Raw genomic sequence first — 20799 nt, 5'->3', positions numbered from 1 at the left:
ATATTGGGGATAAATATCTTGAGCTGCCTGTGGAGCCTGGGTGGTTTTGGGAGAGGTACTCTTCTCTGACCATCCTTGGGCCCCAGCTCCCTGAGCCCCTGGGTAACAAACGCAAGCGTTATTTCTGACAAGCTCTGGCCCTTGGTCATGTGACACACAGGCCCATCACTGATAGAGTCAGGACAGGGGCGTCTGTCAACCACCTGTTGCTTCTCTGTGACATGAGTTGAGCTCTGCAATGACAGTGACCAGCAGCCAGTTCTTAGGCCTCAAGCCTCTCCTGACTCTAGTTGCTGCTGTTCCAGTAGGCAGGATAAGGTCCAGCTCTGTGTCTTCGTAGACCTCTACCCATGAGAGAATGAACTTCACCTACAGGACTCGGGATAAATCTCATGCAGAGAATGCTGCCCACACTGCACATCCACCCAGCCAGCATTGACCTGGGGTGTGTACATGACCAGGCTTCTCAACCTCCTCAGCCTCTTCCTGCTTGGAGAAGGCCTTCTTCATGTGAATACCTTTACACACACACACACACAGGCAGGCAGGGGACATAGGGTTGCTCAGATGGGATCAGAGTGGTGACCTGGCCCAAACAAAACCACCCTAGGCCTGTCTGCATCACCTCTGGGTTCCACCATGAAAAGGGCCACAGGCAACTGGGCTGAACCTGGACCCAGCGGCAGCTGCAGTGGTACATATTTTGAGTCCTAGGGACAGGGGCAGACAGAGGGAAAATATCCTGCCAGTTCTAATTAGTTTAGCCAAGTGAGCTGGGTAAGGGCTGTTTCAGAATGTGGCTGCCTGGTTACCAGGGTTCAAAGTTCTGTTCGGATCTATCATCAGTTATTGAGGACACTGTCTAAGTCCCCTACTTCGAGCATCTCTTCAGACAAAAGAAATAAAAATAATATGAACAATACCTTTTATTTATAACTTAATCACACTGTGAAGAAAATAAAGGGGAAACATAAACTTTTTTTAAAAAGGTGTAAGGGGTGGGTAAAACAACTTCTGGTTGGAGTGGGATAGCAAGCGAAAAGGGCCACAGGCATCTAGGTTGAGTTGGAACAAAACCACCTATGCAGAAGGTCAGGCTTCTTTGACAGACAGAGACATGCGCACTGCTTCTCTTTGGAAGTAGATATATTTGCCCTCTGCTCCTTTAGAAAACACTGACTTTCAAAAGTTTTTTGTACCACGGGGATGTTACACTTCTACGTGGCCTTGGGTTGTGAGAAATGATGTCCAGCTTGTTGTTTGTCCTTCCACTTTTCTGCATTTTTTTTCATTGTTTTTTTGGGCAAAAGAAGGGCCAGCTGTTGCTTGATTGGCTTCTGGCCCTGGGATTTCACTTAGCACAGTGGCCTTGACCCCAAGATTCTGTGCACACTTCCTAAAAGGTCTTTTTTTTTTTTTTTTACATATGATCCCTTAATTTACCTTGAGTTTTCCCTATCAAATAACACAAAAGCAATTTCACATAAAAACAAACATAAATATGTGAGTAGACACAAAATGGGACCTAAAGTAAGACTTCATTTATAGGAACATCCTCAACAGGTAAAGGAGCAGAGACAGGGAGCAGAGCAGGGGGTGTCAAGGGCAGGAGGAGTGGGGAGTGCGGTTTCCTCTTGGAGTGATGGATCATTCTGCAACTAGACATTGGTGATGTTTGTGAACGTACTTCATGCTCAGGAATGGCACAACTTAAAATATAAGTAACTTGATTGGGGAGAAAAAGATGGCGGAGGAGTGAAAGGGAGTCACGCTGACCTCCTCCCAAAACCAAACTGGAATTGCAACTAAATAATGGAGTAATCACCTGGAAAGCAGTGGAGCGATAGTGGGAGAGGAGCCTTGGTGCCGCGGACAGCGGATTCGACTCTCACACATCCCAACGGGTGAGAATTGCGGTGGAGGCTCGAGAGGGTGGGCTGGGTGCCCACGGGCACCAGCACCAGAGGGACATTGAAACGGCCAGTTAGCGTCCCCCCGGGAAGAACGGGGTCTGAATCATAAACAGGAACCCCTAAACTACAGCCGCTAAAGCTGAGAAAATACAGACAAAACACAACCCCAAAAAGCTTAGGGGCACTCTCTGCCAGAGACAAGTGGCTGGGGATGCAAAAAGACATTTAAAGGGCAAACGCAAAAGTTGCAGCGGCAGCCGCCCTCCTTGATCGCTGGGTACAGGCGGCAGCAGGGTGGGCTGGTGCCTGGGAAAAGACTGGTGAGGAAAACTTTGTGAAGAGAACTGACTCTGCGGCCGGTGGAGCCCGGGTGATAACGCACTTCCCACTCTGCAGCTACCATCTCGCTCAGGCATAAGGGAATCAATTAACCTGCCTTTTGTGCGCTCCGCACACAGCTTGTGCGCGTGTGACCTGCGGGGCTGAGTGCAGACTGGCTGGGAGAGCCTTGAGGAGAGACTGGAGACAGTGGCGTTGGGGAAAGAACGGGAGGAGGAACCGGGGAGTCCCGACTCCCTCCCCCGTTCGGTAGTCTCCATTGTGGGCTGGAAAGGCGCGACCCCAAAGAGGCAGAAGCGGGGCGCGCATGAACCAGACTGCCTGCGATTGAAACGCAGTCCGCACAGGGGTTGGATCCTCAGCCGAAGGGGTCACAGAACTGCCCAGAGGCCCCTGAGGGGAGACTAGAAACGGAGGCATTGGGGAAAGAACGGGAGGAGGAACTGGGGAGTCCTGACTCCTTCTCCTTGCCGAAGTCTCCATTGCGCGGGAAGAGGCCACACCCCCAAAGAGCCAAAAGCCGAAAAGCAAACATAGACACCCCCAAAACACCCAGAGCAGGCGCGCACACTTGCGCCGAGTGACTGGCGAGGGTTGGCGAGCGTGTGTGTGACCCACGCGGGCTGGCGAATGCTTGCACCTGCCGGCAAGGCCTCACACAGACTGGCACCCATACGGCCTGCAAGGGATTGCACAGAGGGGCAAGGGCAGGCATAAATTGACCTACCCGCCGCGATTGCGGAGCAGCGCACAAAATAAGTAGAGCTGCCCAGAGACCCTGGAGGAGAGACCAGAAACAGGATTAACCAGAGAGCTGATTTCCTCCCATTTCCGTAGTCCCCATTTGGCGAGGGCAAGCAACGCACCCAAAGAGCCAAAAGCGGGGAAAACACACAATAGAAGACTCTAAACTGACCAGTGCCGCGAAGCTCGCGTGCCAGGGAGGTCAGATGAGCACGGGAGGTCGCGAATAAGCCTCCAGGTCTGGGGCAAACACATGCGAGCCCAGGCAGGTGGGGGACCCTGCCGCGCTGGGAACGCGCTCAAGGAGCTCTCGTGAGAGCGCAGAGAGATCCCAAAAAATAGCCCAGCCCTGACCAAAGGGGTCACAGAGCTGCTCCAAGCAGGAGTCAGACACAGGCATTAGACTCCTGAAAGGCTCAAACAAACAACCCAAGGCCCTATAGGGTCAACAACTGACATCATCAGAGGCAAGCTCAGAAAGAAAAGTAAAGGACAAAAATACTTAACAGACTCTCACAAAAATGGGAAGAAAAAGAAGTTCTCCCCAAATGAGTGGTAAAGGGGACTCCCCACAGAGAGAGCTAAATGAAATAGAGGCAAGGGAACTATCAGATATGGAATTCAAAACAATGGTTCTAAGGAAGCTCCATGAGCTCAGCCAGCTCAAAGAGAACTATGAGAAACTGCAGAGAAACTATCAGGATCTTACAGCAAACTATATCAGCCTGGAAAAGGACATAGAAACTATCAAGAAGACACAAGAGGATATGAAGAATACCATTTCTGAATTGAAGAACACAGTAGAAGGAATCCAAAGCAGGCTGGATGAAGCTGAGGATCGAATCAGTGAGATGGAGGACAAGGTAGAAAAAAGCTCCCAGAAAGAGCAAGAAATGGAAAAACGGCTCAAAAAGAATGAAGAAGCATTTAGGGAAATGCAGGACAACCTGAAACGCAATAATATCCGTATAATAGGGATACCAGAAGGAGAAGAAGAGGATCAAGGAATAAAGAACCTCCTCGAAAAAGTAATGATGGAAAATTTCCCTAATTTGAGGAGAGAAAGGCTCTCATGGATCCAGGAGGCACAGAGGACCCCACTCAAGAAGGACCCAAGGAGGTCCACTCCAAGACACATCATCATTAAAATGGCAAATGTCAAAGACAAAGAGAGAATCCTGAAGGCAGCAAGGGAGAAGGAGAAAGTAACATACAAGGGGGCCTCGATACGCCTAGGAGCTGACTTCTCAACAGAAACACTCCAAGCCAGAAGGGAATGGCAACAAATATTCCAAGCCATGAAAAGCAAGGGCCTACAGCCAAGGCTGCTCTACCCAGCTAGGCTCTCCATTAAAATAGAAGGAGAAATACGGAGTTTCCCAGACAAAAGAAAGCTAAAAGAATACATCTCTACCAAACCAGCACTCCAAGATATGCTAAGAGGACTGGTTTAAGCAGATGAAGGAAAAGAATGAGACAGAGAGGAACACAAGTACAAAGAGAAAAGATGAGTAAGTTTCTATCAGTAATATCTCTCAATGTGAATGGACTCAATGCCCCAATCAAAAGACACAGGGTAGCTGAATGGATAAGAAAACATGACCCACACATATGCTGCCTACAAGAGACCCACCTCAGAGCAACAGACCTACACAGATTGAAAGTAAAGGGATGGAAAATAATATTCCAAGCAAATGGACATGAGAAAAAGGCTGGCGTTGCCATACTTGTATCAGACAAAGTCGATTTCAAAGCAAAGGCCATAAAGAGAGACCCAGAGGGGCACTTTATCATACTTAAAGGAAGAATCTATCAAGAAGACATCAACATTGTAAACTTATATGCTCCCAATATAGGAGCCCCCAAGTTTATAAGGAAATTGTTGGATGACTTCAAAAAAGATATAGATAGCAACACACTGATAGTAGGGGATTTCAACACCCCACTGTCAAAAATGGACAGATCTTCCAAACAAAACATTAATAAACATATCGTGGCGCTGAATGAAACACTGAATCAAAGAGACTTAACTGACATATATAGAATCTTACATCCCAAAGAAGAAAAATACACATTCTTTTCAAATGCTCACGGCAGTTTTTCAAAGATAGACCACATGATAGGACACAAAGCAAGCCTCAGTAAATTCAGGAAAATTGAAATAATACCAAACTTTTTCTCAGACCACAAGGCCTTGAAACTCGAAATCAAACTCAAAGAGAAACTTCAAAAACTTGGAAACTCATGGAGACTGAACAGTACACTTTTAAACAATGAATGGGTCTATAATGAGATAAGAGAAGAAATAAAAAAATTTCTGGAAACAAATGAAAATGAACAGACAACTGTCCAAAACCTATGGGACACAGCAAAGGCGGTCCTGAGAGGGAAGTTCATAGCAATACAGGCTTGCCTAAAAAAGATAGAAACATTTCAAATAAAAGACCTAACACTACAACTTGAAGAACTGGAGAAACAACAACAAATAAATCCCAGAGCAAGTAGAAGGAAGGAAATAGTCAAGATTAGAGCAGAACTGAATGACATAGAGACAAAAAGAACAATTCAGAGGATCAACCAATCCAGAAGCTGGTTCTTTGAAAAGATTCATAAAGTGGACAAACCTTTGAGCAGACTCATCAAGAAAAAAAGGGAGAGGACCCAAATTAATAATATCAGAAATGAAAGAGGAGAAATAACAACTGATACCACAGAAATACAAATGATCATCAGAAACTATTATGAACAATTATATGCCAAGAAATTTGAAAATCTGGATGAAATGGACAAATTTTTAGAAAAGTATAATCTTCCAACACTGAAGGAGGAAGAAACAGAAAGCTTGAACAGACCGATAACAGTTGGGGAAATTGAAGCAGTCATCAAGAAACTCCCAGCACACAAAAGTCCAGGGCCAGACGGTTTCCCAGGAGAATTTTACAAAACATTTAAGGAAGAGCTAACCCCTGTCCTTCTCAGACTATTCCAAAAAATCCAAGAGGAGGGAGGACTACCAGACTCCTTCTATGAGGCCAGCATCACCCTGATCCCAAAACCAGATAAAGACCCTACAAAGAAAGAAAACTACAGGCCAATTTCGCTGATGAACATAGATGCTAAAATCCTCAACAAAATATTGGCAAACCGCATCCAGCAATACATTCAAAAGATTATCCATCACGATCAAGTGGGATTCATCCCAGGGATGCAGGGATGGTTCAATATACGCAAATCAGTAAACGTGATACACCACATAAATCAAAGAAGAGACAAAAACCACATGATCATCTCGATAGATGCAGAAAAAGCATTTGACAAGGTACAGCACCCATTTATGATCAAAACACTCAGCAAAATGGGAATCAATGGGGCATTCCTCAACGTAATAAAGGCCATATATGAAAAACCTACAGCCAATATCATACTCAACGGGCAAAAACTGAAAGCTTTCCCACTAAGATCGGGAACACGACAAGGATGTCCGCTCTCACCGCTTCTTTTCAACATCGTATTGGAAGTCCTAGCCACAGCGGTCAGACAAGAGAAAGAGATAAAAGGCATCCAAATAGGAAAGGAGGAAGTAAAACTATCATTGTTTGCAGATGACATGATAGTGTACATAGAGAACCCTGTAGACTCTACCAAAAAACTCCTCAACCTAATAAGTGAATTTGGCAAAACAGCAGGATACAAAGTCAACATTCAGAAATCAAAGGCGTTATTGTACACCAGCAATGCAATAGAAGAAGAAGAAATCAGGAAAAATATACCATTCGATATAGCACGAAAAAAGATAAAGTACCTAGGGATAAATTTAACCAAAGACACAAAAGACCTGTATGCAGAAAACTATACAACATTGAAAAAAGAAATTAAGGAAGACACAAATAAATAGAAGCATATACCGTGCACATGGATTGGAAGAATTAATATCCTTAAAATGTCCATACTACCAAAAGCAATCTATAGATTCAACGCAATCCCTATTAAGATACCAATGACGTATTTCACAGAAATAGAACAGACATTTCAAAAATTTATATGGAACCATAAACGACCTCGAATAGCTGCAGCAATTTTGAGAAAGAAACACAAAGTAGGAGGGATCACAATACCGGACATCAAACTCTACTACAAAGCCACCATACTCAAAACAATCTGGTACTGGCACAAGAACAGACCCTTAGACCAGTGGAACAGAATAGAAAGCCCAGAAATAAGCCCAGGTCTCTATGGACATCTAATATTTGACAAAGGGGGCAGAAGCATAAAATGGAGCAATAACAGCCTCTTCAACAAATGGTGTTGGGAGAGCTGGATGGCTACATGCAAAAAATTGAAATTGGATCATCAGCTGACACCATACACAAAAATAAACTCAAGATGGATAAAAGACTTAAATATAAGTCGCAACACCATCAAAGTCCTAGAGGAGAACATTGGCAGGAAACTGTCAGATATCCCACGCAGCAATTTTTTCACTGATATGTCTCCTAAAGCAAGGGACATAAAGGAAAGAATAAACAAGTGGGACCTCATCAAAATAAGAAGCTTCTGCACGGCTAAAGAAAACATCAGCAAAATGAAAAGGGAGCCAACCATTTGGGAAAATATATTTGCTAATGATACATCAGATAGAGGTTTGATCTCCAAGATATACAAAGAACTCACTCGACTTGACTCCAAGAAGACAAACAATCCAATCAAAAAATGGGCAAAGGACCTGGGCAGATGCTTTTCTAAGGAGGAGATACAGAGGGCCCAGAGGCATTTGAAAGGATGCTCTGCATCACTAGCCATTAGAGAAATGCAGATCAAAACCACCATGAGGTACCACCTCACACCGGTCAGAATGGCCATCATAAACAGATCCACAAACAACAGGTGCTGGCGAGGCTGTGGAGAAAAGGGAACCCTAGTCCACTGTTGGTGGGAATGCAGACTGGTGCAGCCACTATGGAAAGCAGTGTGGAATTTCCTCAGAAAGCTGAAAATGGAACTGCCTTTTGATCCAGCGATTCCCCTGCTGGGACTATACCCTGAGAACACCAAAACGCCAATACAAAAGAACCTATGCACCCCAATGTTCATAGCAGCACAATTTACAATAGCCAAGTGTTGGAAGCAACCTAAATGCCCATCAGTAGATGATTGGATAAAAAAATTATGGTACATATACACAATGGAATACTACGCAGCAGAAAGAAAAAAAGAAGTACTAAACTTCGCAACAGCATGGATGGAACTGGAGAGCATCATGCTAAGCGAAATAAGCCAGGGGGCGAAAGACAAATACCATATGATCTCACCTATAAGCGGAACCTAACCAACAATGCAAAGAAGCAAGGCAAATATGACCAGCAACACTGAAAGGAAAAGAAATCAACAGAGACAAGAGGGAAAGGGAAGGGAAGGGGAAAGTCAAGGAACATATAGCAAGGACTCATGGACAAAACCAAAGGGGAAGAGCTGAGCGAGGGAAGGTGGGAGGGGGCAAGGGAAAGAGGGGGGGAAGGCAGAGACAAATGTATTTAAAAAGTAAATAAATTAATTAAAAAAAATAATAAAATAAAATATAAGTAACTTTTATATCTTAACTAAAATAAATCATGCCATGGAAAAATGAAGGATAAAAAAATCCAACTAATAATAAAAAAAAAAAAACTGAGTCATGCCTTGCAGAAAAGAAAAACAACAATAAAAAAATGAAAGAAATAGATCAGAGTGAGGGTAAAACTAATATTTTTGATGAAAGAGGAAGAGCAGGTTCAACAGTGGCTCTGGAGTTGGCCCTGATTTATTTTCTAGAGGCAACTCCTCCTTTCCTACAGGAATCAGGGCAGGTTTGAAAGAAGATTCTTCAGGCAGGGGTCATGGGGACTCAGTTAGGTCAGGGGATGTTGCACAGGCCAGCCTTGGTTCCAGAGCTTCAATTGGAGGGGCTGCTAGAGGGTACATCTGCTGAGGGTTATCAACCCTCCACATATAGAGCGGTCTCCCGCTCTGCCCCTGCATCAAGCTCCTCAAGATGAATGACGGGTGTTGAAGCAGGAGCCAGCTCTGCCTCCTAGGTTGGTGCTAGAGTTGTGAGAGGAGAAAAGATCACCCACATGCCTACTTTTCCATGTGCTTCTCAAAGAAAGAACATAGCCACAGCCCAGAACCCACCCTGGGACATCCTTCCCCTGGCAGTCTGGCAGGTGGGTGGTTTGAGGCCAGTCTTTTCTCCTGCCCAGCCTCTGCAGGGGCTCCTTGTGTGTCGGGCCCCAGTCTCTCCCCACAAGCTCAATGCATCTTCACCCCCATCTCACCCCCACCTCTCCCGCCTTTTTGCCCTTTGGTTCTGCCTTCTTGGGCACTAGGTTATCTGGTCAAGTTCCATTAACTTGCACACCAAGTGGAGTCAGAAATCGTAAGCTGTCTGTGGAGCCTGGGTAGCTTCTGGAGAGGAGCCTTTCTCTGCTCATTCTGGAGCCCTTGTTTCCCAGAATCCCAGATGGCCATACGCAAGTTGAGCCTGGTTTGGCCCTTGATGGTATGGTGCACCTGCCCTTCACTGGTGGAGACGTGGTCGGGGGTCTCTGTTGACAATCCGTTTCTTTTAAGTTCTGCAATGACAGGGACCAGCAGCCGGTCAGGAGGCCTCAAGCTCTTTCAAGCACTTGTTGCTGCTGCTTCTGTCCACTGGACCTTCTGTTCCCAGACCAGGCCCAGCCCTGTGTATACAGAGCTCCTCCTAGGTGGAATGAAATTCATCTCCAGGGCTCAGGAAAGATGTCCAACAGATGGCACCACCCACACTCCACATCCATCCAGCCAACCTTTATCTGGGGTATGAACATGACGAGCCTACCAGGCTTTTGAACCTTCTTCAGCCTGATCCTGTGTGGGGCATCCCCCCACCAAATGAACCCCCTTCCACATTGATACACAGGAAGAGGATATAGGGCTGCTCAGGTGTAATTAGAGTGGTGAGTTGGCCCAAACAAAACTACCCTGGGCCTCTCTGTATTAACTCTGGGTCTTGTCATGGAAAGGACTACAGGTATCTGGGCTGAGTCTAGGCCCAACATTGGCCATGGCGGAAGATAATGTCATGGCTGTCTTTTTTGAGGTCATGACCTCAAGGCCTAGGCATACAACAAAACAACCTGTCTTTGATAATGCCACTAGCCAAATGAGGTGGGTAGAGGCTATTTTAGAATGTGGCTGCCTGGTTACTAGGGTTGCAAGTTCAGTTGGGTTCCATTGCCAGGAACTGAGGTCACTGCCTGGGTCACAATACTCCTGATATCGTTGGCCCCACCCTTTGAAGATCAAGCTTTGGAGAATAGTCTGCTGGCTGCAGCCAGCCTGGGACCCCAACAGAGACTTTGTTGGAAGGCTCTGGAGCAGTTCTGTGGTGACTCAGGGGGCGGCACTGATGCACAAGGTGAGGCTGAGTTGTGTGGTTCTTAGCGTAAGGACCACTTTCCCCTCAAAGTCTGGACTGGTACCCTCATTCCTGTGCAGAGACATCCTTCCACATAGCCAAATATTGGTCTGTTTTAGCATGATGAACATTGCTGGTCTCACCTTGATGACTCCCTGAGACCCCCTTCCCAGCACAAAGTCCTGTAGGCCAAAGGCCAAGAGTGGCTGGCCTTGGTATACCTTGAGACTTTGCTGAGTGGCCTCAGACCCAGCACTAAATCTGTGACCTCCCATGGATTACACCACTCACCCTTATCTGGTGACTCACTAGTAATTTACCTGATATAACTCAGATACCACCAGAGACACTTACAGTGACTAAGCTTAATGATAACTAGCAGGTAGAGGCAGATCTTGGAGTGGCATGGGCCTTTTCTTGACCTGCTCCTGTGCTCAGTACTGGTGAAAGCTGACATTGGCATGCAGCTGGGACCTTCTCACATGCATCCAGCCTCAGCAGAGACAGGTACAAACTGTGAATCTCTTTGTATCCCAAAAGAGGTAGTCCAGGGCCAGTCATAGTCAGCCTCTGACATTAACCTATACCAGGATCCCTACCAGGAGGCCCCAGTGTCAACACAGCTGGTTGTGGTCTTCATATTACATGAAAGCATGGCCCAATCAACTCCACAAACAGTAAATTCAAAGGGACATATTGACAGGTACCAGACCTTGCTGGGGTGAACTGTGCTTTGTGAGAGCAGTCTCCACATGACAGCTTGTAATACATGTTATCAGGTCATTCCTCATAGTCAGACAGCCTGAGATCAACCAACCAATAGAGGGCCCAGCAAAAATCAAAGCTCAGCTACAAAAGTGTGCTCACATAAACCACACAAGACATTACTAGAGCACCTAGCTCAGATGATCAAGGAAACGGCACCTCTGAGCCCCACAGCACATCTACTATATAAGGCCAGCATACCAAGACTTGGAGACATAGCAGTTCTATCTACTTTACAGAAAAAATACAAAGAGACAGCCAAAATGAAAAGGCAAATGAAAGGACAGGGGGAATCTCAAGAAAAATAAATAAATGAAATAAAGGTAAGCAATACACCTGCACCAGATACAGAATTCAAAACAATAAAGGTAAGGATGCTAGAGGAGATTAGAGGAAGAATGGATGAAGTCAGTGAGAACTTAAACAAAGAGATAGTAAACATAAAAAGGCAACATTAAAAAACTCACAAATGAAGAGTACAATATCTGAAATAAAGAATAGTCTATAAAGAATCAATAGCAGATTAGATGAAGCAGAGGATCAAATCAGTGCTTTGGAAGACAAGGTAGCATAAAACAATCAGAGCATCAAAAGAAAACAAAAAACTTAAAAAGATGAGGATTGTTTAGGAAACCTCTGGAGCAACATCAAGCACAACAACATCTGCATAATTAGAATGCCAGGAAGACAAGAGAGAGAGCAAGGAATTGAGAGCCTATTTGAAGAAATAATGACTTAAAAATTCCCTAGCCTGCTGAAAAAAAAAACAGACATGTAAGTTCAGGAAGCACAGAGAGTCTCCAAGAAGATAAACCCAAAGAGGCCCATACCAAGACATATCATGGTTAAAATGTCAGAGGATAAAGCCCAAAAAAAGAAAAAAAGAAAAAAAAGACTGAATAGCAGCAAAAGAAAGACACTTAGCTAGCTACTGCGTAGCTCCCATATGACTGTCAGTTGGTTTTTCAACCAAAGCACTTAGGCTAGAAGCGATTGCCATGAAATATTCAAACTGATGAAAAGCAAGGACCTATGCAAAGATTACTCTAGTCGGCAAAAGTAGCATTTAAAATGGAAGGAGAAATAGATAGCCTCCAAGACAAGAAATATCTATAGATCATTACCATTAAAATGACATTACAAGAAATGTTGAAGTGGCTTCTTTAAGAAGAAGAACAACAATGAAAAAAGGAATGTAATTATAAAAAATAAAATGGTAATGTATACATACCTTTTAATAATCACCCTAAATGTAAATGGATTAAATTCTCCAATCAAAATACAATGTGTAGCTAAATCCATAAGAAGATAAGACTCACATATACCCTGCCTACAACACACACATTCAGAGTAAAAGACAAACACAAACTGAAAGACATGAAAAAAGGTATTTCACACAAATGGAAAAAACAAACAAAACAGCTCTGGTAACAATACTTACATCAGAAAAGATAGACTTTTGATAAAAGGGTATAATAATAGACAAAGAACATTACATAAAGATAAAAGAATCAAATGCACAATTATATAAACTTTTTAAATATTAATGCATTCATCATAGGAGCACCTAAATACATAAAATAAACCTTCATGTATATAAAGGGAAAGATCTAGTCTAATACAGTCATAGTAGAATTTAACACCTCATTGGAAACAATAGATCTTCCAGATGGAAAATCAACAAGGAAACAATGCCTTCATATGACACAGTGGACCAGATGAATTGGATTGATATTTTCAGAGCATGTCACCTCAAAGCAGCATAACATATATATTTTTCAAGTGCACATGGAACATATCCATAAAAAGCCATGTGTTTTAACACAAAATATCTCAATAAATTTAAGAAGTTTAAAATCATATCAAGCAACTTTTCCAACCTCAGTGGTATGAAAGTATAAGTTAATTACTAGAGAATAACTGAAAAACAAACACATAGAGGCTAAATAACAGGTTACTAAATAATGAATGTGGTACCAATGAAATCAAGAAGGAAATGAAAAGGTACCTTGAGACCAATGAAAATAAAAACCCACAACCCAAATTCTGTAAGATACAACACAAAAGCAGTCCTAAGGGGGAAATTCATACCATAGTGGCCTATGTCAAGAAACAAAAGTGATATATATAAAATGAAAGATCTAACCTTACATCTAAAGGAACTAGAAAGAGAACAACCAACACAGCCTAAAGTGAGTAGAAAGAGGAAAATAATAAGGCTTAGCACAAAAATAAACAAAATAAGGTCTAAAAATACAAATGGTTAATGAAACCAAAAACTGGTTCTTTGAAAAGATAAATATGACTGATAAAACTCACCAAGAAAAAAATAGAGAGGACCCATAAAAATAAAATCATAAATAAAATAGGAGAAGTAACAACTGACACTGGAGAAACACAAATGATTATAATGAAATATTACAAACAGCTATATACCACCACTCTGGACAACCTGGTAGAAGTAAGTAAGTTCTTATAAATACACTATCTTTGAAAAATGAAACAAGAAGAGACAGAAAATCTGGACAGATCAATTGTGACCAACAAAATCAAAGCAATAATCAAAAAACTCCCAACATACAAAAATTCTGGAATGGAAGTCTTCACAGGTGAATTTTACCAAACATTCAAAGAATGAACACCTATTCTTCTAAAACTATTTTGAAACATTCAGGAAGAGAAATGTCAGCCAAGCTCATTTTATAAGGTTCACATTATTTTATTTCAAAAATCAGATAAAGATACTATAAAGAAAGATTATTGGCCAATAACACTGATGAACATAGATTCAATGATCTTCAACAAAATATTAGCAAATTGAATTAAAACATACATTAAGAATGTTGTTCACCATGATAAAATTAGATTTATTCTTGGGATGAAAGGTTGATACAGTAACTGCAAATCAATTAACATGATATACTACATAAATAAGATGAAGAATAAAAACCGTATGATCATATCAGTAGATGCAGTAAAGCATTTTACAAAATACAACATTCATTTATTTTCAGAAAATGAAAACGGAGGGTACATACCTCAACATAATAAAGGCCATATATGATAAACCCACAGCTAATATCACTGAATAGCTAAAAACTAAAAGTGTTAACCCTTAAGATCTGAAATAAGACAGGAATGTCCACTTTCACTACTCTTTCAACATCTACTGGAATGCCTAGACACAGCAATCACACAAAAAGAAGAAATAAAAGGCATCTAAATTGGAAATGAAAAAGTAAAACTGTCAGTATTTTCAGATGACATAATTCTCTACATAAAAACCCTAAACTGATAAAACTACTAGAACTAATAAATGAATTCAGAAAAAATACAGGATAAAAAATTAATATTCAGAAATTGGTTACAATAAACTATCAGAAACAGAAACTGAGAAAACCATCCCATTTACCATTTTGCAAAAAAAATACCTAGTACCTTGTTGGAATGGCTCAGTTGGTTGAGTGTTGTCCCATAAACTGAAAGGTTACAAGTTCGGTCATAGTCAGGGCACACACCTAGGTTGCATGTTCAACTCCTGGTAGGGGCATGTACAAAAGGTAACCAATTGGTGTTTCTTTCTGACATCAATGTTTCTCTCCTCCTCTTTCTCCCTCCCTTCCCTTTCTCTCTAAAATAAATAAATAAATAAATAAATAAATAAATAAATAAATAAAAAAAACATAGAAATAAATGAACCAAGGATATACTCAAAAAAGACCTGTAATCAGAAAATAAGACAATAAAGAAAGAAATTGAAGAAGGTGCAAATAAATGGAAGCATATTCCATGTTCATTAATAGAAAGAATTAACATCATTAAAATATTCATACTTCCCAAAGCAATCTATAGATTGGATGTGATTCCTATCAAAACACCAATATGTTCTTTGAAAAGAATTTTTTTACAGAACTAACACAAATAATCCTAAAATTTATATGGAACCACAAAATAACTGGAACAGCCTCAGCAATCTTGAAAAGGAAGAACAGAGTTGAAGGTATCATACAACCTTATATCAAACTATACTACAAGACTATAGTAATCAAAACAGCATGGTACTGGTATAAAAACAGACATATAGATCAATAGAACAGAATGGAGAGCCCAGAAAGAAACCCACACCTATATGGTCAATTAATAATTCACAAAGAAAGCAAGAACATACAATGTGTTAAAGGTAGTCCATTCAATTAATGGTGTTGGGAAAACTGGATAGATACATGCCAAAAACTGAAACTAGACCACCTTCTTACACCATAAACTCAAAATGGATTAAAGACTTAAATGGAAGTCACAAAAGTATAAAACTCCCAGAAGAAAACATAAGCAGTAAAATCTCTGACATTTAGCAATATTTTTTCTGATTTTTCTCCTTAATCAAAAAACAAACAGAAGAAATACAAAAAAAAAAAAAAAGAAAACAAATATGACTATATTAAACTAAAAAGTTTTTGCACAGAAAAAAAAATCAGAAAAAGACAACCTATGAATGGGAGTTAGTATTTGCATTTGACACATCTGGTAAGTGGTTAATATCCAAAATTTATAAAGAACTCATACAATGCAACACACAAAAAATAAAACATGAAGAATCCAATTTTAAAAATGGGCAAAGTACCTGAATAAGTGCTTCTCCAAAAAGGACTTACAGATATCCAAATGAAAAGATGCTCAAGGTCCCTGATCATCAGAGAAATGCAAATTAAAATCACAATGAGATATCACCTCACATCTGTCAAAATAACTAACTTGAATAAATCAGCAAACAACAGGTGAGGATGTGGAGAAAAGGGAACTCTCAAGCATTGTTGGTGGGAAGTAACATTGGGATACCTACAATGGAAAACTGCATTAAAGGCCTTAAAAATTAAAAATAGAACTGCCTTATGACCTGGCAATCTCATTTTGGGGTATATATTTGAAGAAACCTAAAAAGCTAATTCAAAAAAATATGTAAACCTGTATGTCATTCTCAGTAACCAAGATATGGAAGCAACCCAAGTGCCCATCAATAGACAAGTAGATAAAAATGTGGTGGTACACATATACAGTGGAATATTACCGGGCTGGAAAATAGAATGAAATCTTACTATTTGCAACAACATGGATGGACCTACAGATTATTATGCTAAGTGAAAAAGTCAGTCAGAGAAAGACAAATACCGTATTATTTCACTTCTGTGTGGAATCTAAATGACAAATGAACAATTTAAATAGACTCACAGATTGATAGTTGCCAGAAAGGAGTAGGGCTGGAAGACTGGGTGAAAGAGGTGAAGAGACAAAGAAATACAAATTCATACTTACAAAATAATCACAAGGATATAAAGTACAGTATAAAGAATATAATCAATAATGTTATAATAACTATGTATGGTGCCAAGTAGGTACTTGAAATATAAGGGGGAATATTTTGCAAAGTATATGATTGTCTAACCACTATCTTGTACACTTGAAACTAATACAAAATAATAATGAAACTAATAATAGTAAACTGTAATAAAAAAAGAAAATTTTAAAATGTGTTAAAAAGTTAAATTCAACAATGTAATATAATTACATGAATTTTATTGAGGATAGTCAAAAAGTTTGACAGTACCAAGCTTTGTCAAAATGTAAATCAGCAGGAAATGAACTATACATCATGTATAAAGGTATTATAATGCTTTAAAAAAAATCCAAGACTTTACACTTCTGTTTCTAAATGCATTCTTTGTCCAGAGAAACTCTTACACATTCACACAAGAGACGTGTATTAAGACGCCAACATAGGTATAGTTTTTATTAAGGGAAACTTTGAAAACAACATAAATATCTATTGTGGGAAAATAATATATATATATTTACATATATATTGCTTATATTCATAGAAAATACACCATCTAAAGTAAAATGAAAAAATTATGTTAAAATCTGTAAGTGTAAACATAGATCTTTAAAATAAATTGTTGAAGGAATACAAGTCACGCATCACTCTCATTGCCTAAAAATGCAAAACTTTGCAAAACATAGAATCACTGAATAGGTCTTGAAATTACCTTCCTTGAGGAAGAGGTGAGGTTATTGTCTACATTATGATGAGCATGTTAACTACTGTTACCATCAGAGCTCATAATGCCGTCCATTTATTGTCTTGTATCTAATTTTAGAAGAATATCAAATAATAAAGAAGATCTACTCTTCTGAGGAAGAATAAAGATAAAACATCGTTTCCATCTATTTGAAGGCAAATTTATATTTGAACCATATTTAGAAAGGGTGAGTGTAGAGTATGTGGCAAATAGTTGTGCAAAGCTAAACAAACCACAAGTGTGACTATGTCATATAGAATCATAACATCTTTTATAATTTTAATATATTGTGAATCTCTAATAAGGCTTTACTACTAATTGATAACAATACCAAGAACATATACAAGTATGTTCATCTATTTACCAACACAATTTTTTGGCTTTCTTGCTGAGGGCAATTACTTCTAAGGTTCCATACCCTTAACCGTTGTTAGAAATTCATTATGGCTTTCCAAGTTCAAGTATAATCTTTACTTTTAAGCATCAAGGGAGAAATGTCTACTCTAATTAAAAGAACATAAAAGACAGCTTTTTACTGCGTGACTAAGCTGGACTCAATGCTATTTAAAAATCACAAGCATTATGTAGGGAGTCCCAACTTGCAAAAGCACTATGTATCACAGTTCCATTTATAAGACATTTGAGAGCTTGAATGCTCTTTGTCAATAGCAACGAAATCATTAAAAGATTATTTGGTTCACAGATATTTTACAAAGAGTCATTTAACCAACAGATTTCCTGAATTTAAACTTTATTCTCTAATTTATATTTCTTTAGAGAAATAACTGGCTGTCTTTTTAACCTCCTAGGGGTTTTTCTTTCCCGTGTCTGCTGGACTCCCCTATTCCACAATTAAAAAATAATAATAATAGTTTCTGAAGATGAGTTTCTAAACATCAAGAAATTTCTCATTGTGCTTTATGAATCTACATATTCTACTGGGTTCCTCTCCACACTTCTTAGGATCTATCTCCTGTATCCTCTTCCAGATCATGTGAACTCATCCACTACCAGAAATAAGCTGTAAGCCGGGTAAGATGCACTGTGAACATGGTCCTCTATTATTTGAATTCTCAACATTATGCTAAATATTTGAGGCAGCACTTTTGGGGTTTGAAATGTAAAACATTCAAAACTGTATCAGAGAAGTCAATATGACTAACAAATATCTATCTTCCAGAGTATTAGTATCTCATGATGTCTGGAGAGACACAACAGTCATTGAATGTTTCACTACATCAACTTTTAGAACTGTGTCATTGACTAGACAAATTCACTGTGTTGACAGGTTCTCTTGTAAAGAGCAAATATCTCAAGGCAAAGTTCTCTCATGGTCCAGTAAAAATATGCTTTTAACCACTCCTACATCAGTCTGACTGAGATCACCAAGATAGTGCTATTTTTAAATTGGTATTTTAAAATACGATCCTTATAATGTAAATATAGTGGTTTATGTCATTCTCACAGAAACATAAGTTCTATGATTAGGGCATTTTATAAGTTAAAAAAATAAGATTTAAAGAGCTTAACTAATCAGACCAAGGTTACTTTAAAAGCTATGTGACTGACCTGAAATTTGAACCATGTTTGTCGAACCCCAGTGTATAATTTCTTTACAACTGGACTATAAGATTTTTTTAATTACTAAATGCTATTTTGACCAAAAAAAAAAAATGAGGTTAACAAAACAAGTAAATTCCACCCCCCTCCCCCATGAAAAATATGTAGTTCAAAGGAGATTTTGTTCAAAATTCTATTAATACGGAAATTATAATACTTAATTTCACGTAGGTATTTACAGTCGTTGAGAAATTCATTCTTCAGGCAGCTTCAACCTGAGTTTCCGCTGGTCGTCTTTCTCCTGAGCATTGGCTTCTCGCCTTCCTCCCTGAACAACATGAGCTTCAACACACGCTCCAGCTTCTCCACCAGCTACCGGACCCTGGGCTCCGTGCAGTCGCTCAGCTACCGGGTCCAGCCGGTCAGCAGCACGGCCAGCGTCTATGCAGGCGCCGGGGGCTCAGGCTCCCGGATCTCGGTGTTCAGCTCCACCAGTGTGCGGGGCGGCTGGGGATCCGGAGGCCTGGCTGCAGGGATAGCGGGGGGTCTGGTGGGCATAGGGGGCATCCAGAGCTAGAAGGGGACCATGCAATGCCTGAATGACTGCTTGGCCTCCTACCTGGAGAGGGTGAGAAGCCTAGAGGCTGATAATCAGAGACTGGAGATCAAAATCCGGGAACACCTAGGGAAGAAGGGACCCCAGGTCAAAGACGGGGGTTATTATTTCAAGACCATCGAGGACCTGAGAGCTCAGATCTTTGCACATTCTGTGGACAATGCCTGGCATCGTTCTGCAGATCGACAGTGCCTGTCTTGCTGCTAATGACTTGAGTCAAGTATGAGACAAAGCTGGCCATGCTCCAGTCTGTGGAGAATGACATCAATGAGCTCCAAAAGCTCATTGATGTCACCAATATCACTCCCATGCAGCTGGAGACAGACACTGAGGCTCTCAAGGAAGAGCTGCTCTTCATGAAGAAGAACCATAGGAGGAAGTAAATGGTCTACAAAACCAGATTGCCGACTCTGGGTTGACCACAGAGTTGGATGCCCCCAAAACTCAGGACCTAGGCAAAATCAGGGCAGAACGCCAGGCCCAGTATGAAGAGCTGGCTCGGAAGGACCGAGAGAAACTCAACAAGTACTGGTCCCATCAGACTGAAGAGAGTGCCACAGTGGTCACCACACAGATTGCTGAGATAGGCGCTGCTGAGGTGACACTCACAGAGCTGAGACGTACGTACGGTCCAGTCCTTGGAGACTGACCCGGACTCAATGAAAAATTTAAAGGTCAGTTTGGAGAACAGCCGGAGGGAGGTGGAGATGCGCTATGCCATGCAGATGGATATCGATGGGATCCTGCTGCACCTCGAGGCAGGGCTGACCCAGACCCAGGCAGAGGGGCTGCGCCAGGCCCAACAGTGTGAGGCCCTGGTGAACGTCAAGGTCAAGCTGGAGGCTGAGATTGCCACCTACCGCCACCTACTGGAAGAAGGGAAGGAAGAAGGGAAGGACTTCAATCTTGAAGCCCTGGACAAGAGCCACTCCTTAACAAACCATCCAAAAGACCATGACCCGCAAGATTGCGGACGGCAAAGTGGAGTCTGAGGTCAACGACACCAAAGTGTAGAGGCATTAAAGGCCGCAAAAGTGGGGCATCCCTTGGCAAGGCCGGATGCCAATAAAATGTTCAGAGGTGAAAGAAAGGAAAGAAAGGAAAGGAAGAAAGGACGAAAGAAAGAAAAGAAAGGAAAGGGAGGGAGGGAGGAAGGGAGGGAGGGAGGAAGGGAGGGAGGAAGGAAGGAAGGAAGGAAGGGAGGGAGGGAGGGAGGGAGGGAGGAGGGAAGGAAGGAAGGAAGGAAGGAAGGAAGGAAGGAAGGAAGGAAGGAAGGAAGGAAGGAAGGAAGGAAGGAAGGAAGGAAGGAAAAGAAAGAAAGGAAAGAAAGGAGGGAGGGAGGGAGGGAGGGAATTC

General features: G+C 41.2%; 1 pseudogene; it reads left to right on the top strand.

Annotated features, from left to right (window-relative positions):
* The first annotated feature begins 19164 nt into the window (after positions 1–19164).
* Positions 19165–20457, top strand: LOC129082079 (keratin, type I cytoskeletal 18-like; annotated as a pseudogene).
* Positions 20458–20799: the final 342 nt, after the last annotated feature.

This window comes from Pteronotus mesoamericanus, unplaced genomic scaffold, assembly GCF_021234165.1.
Source record: "Pteronotus mesoamericanus isolate MK-2021 breed Mesoamerican mustached bat unplaced genomic scaffold, CSHL_Meso_final contig_124, whole genome shotgun sequence".
Classification (NCBI taxonomy): domain Eukaryota; kingdom Metazoa; phylum Chordata; class Mammalia; order Chiroptera; family Mormoopidae; genus Pteronotus; species Pteronotus mesoamericanus.
This window is presented reverse-complemented; position numbering and strand designations above follow the sequence as displayed.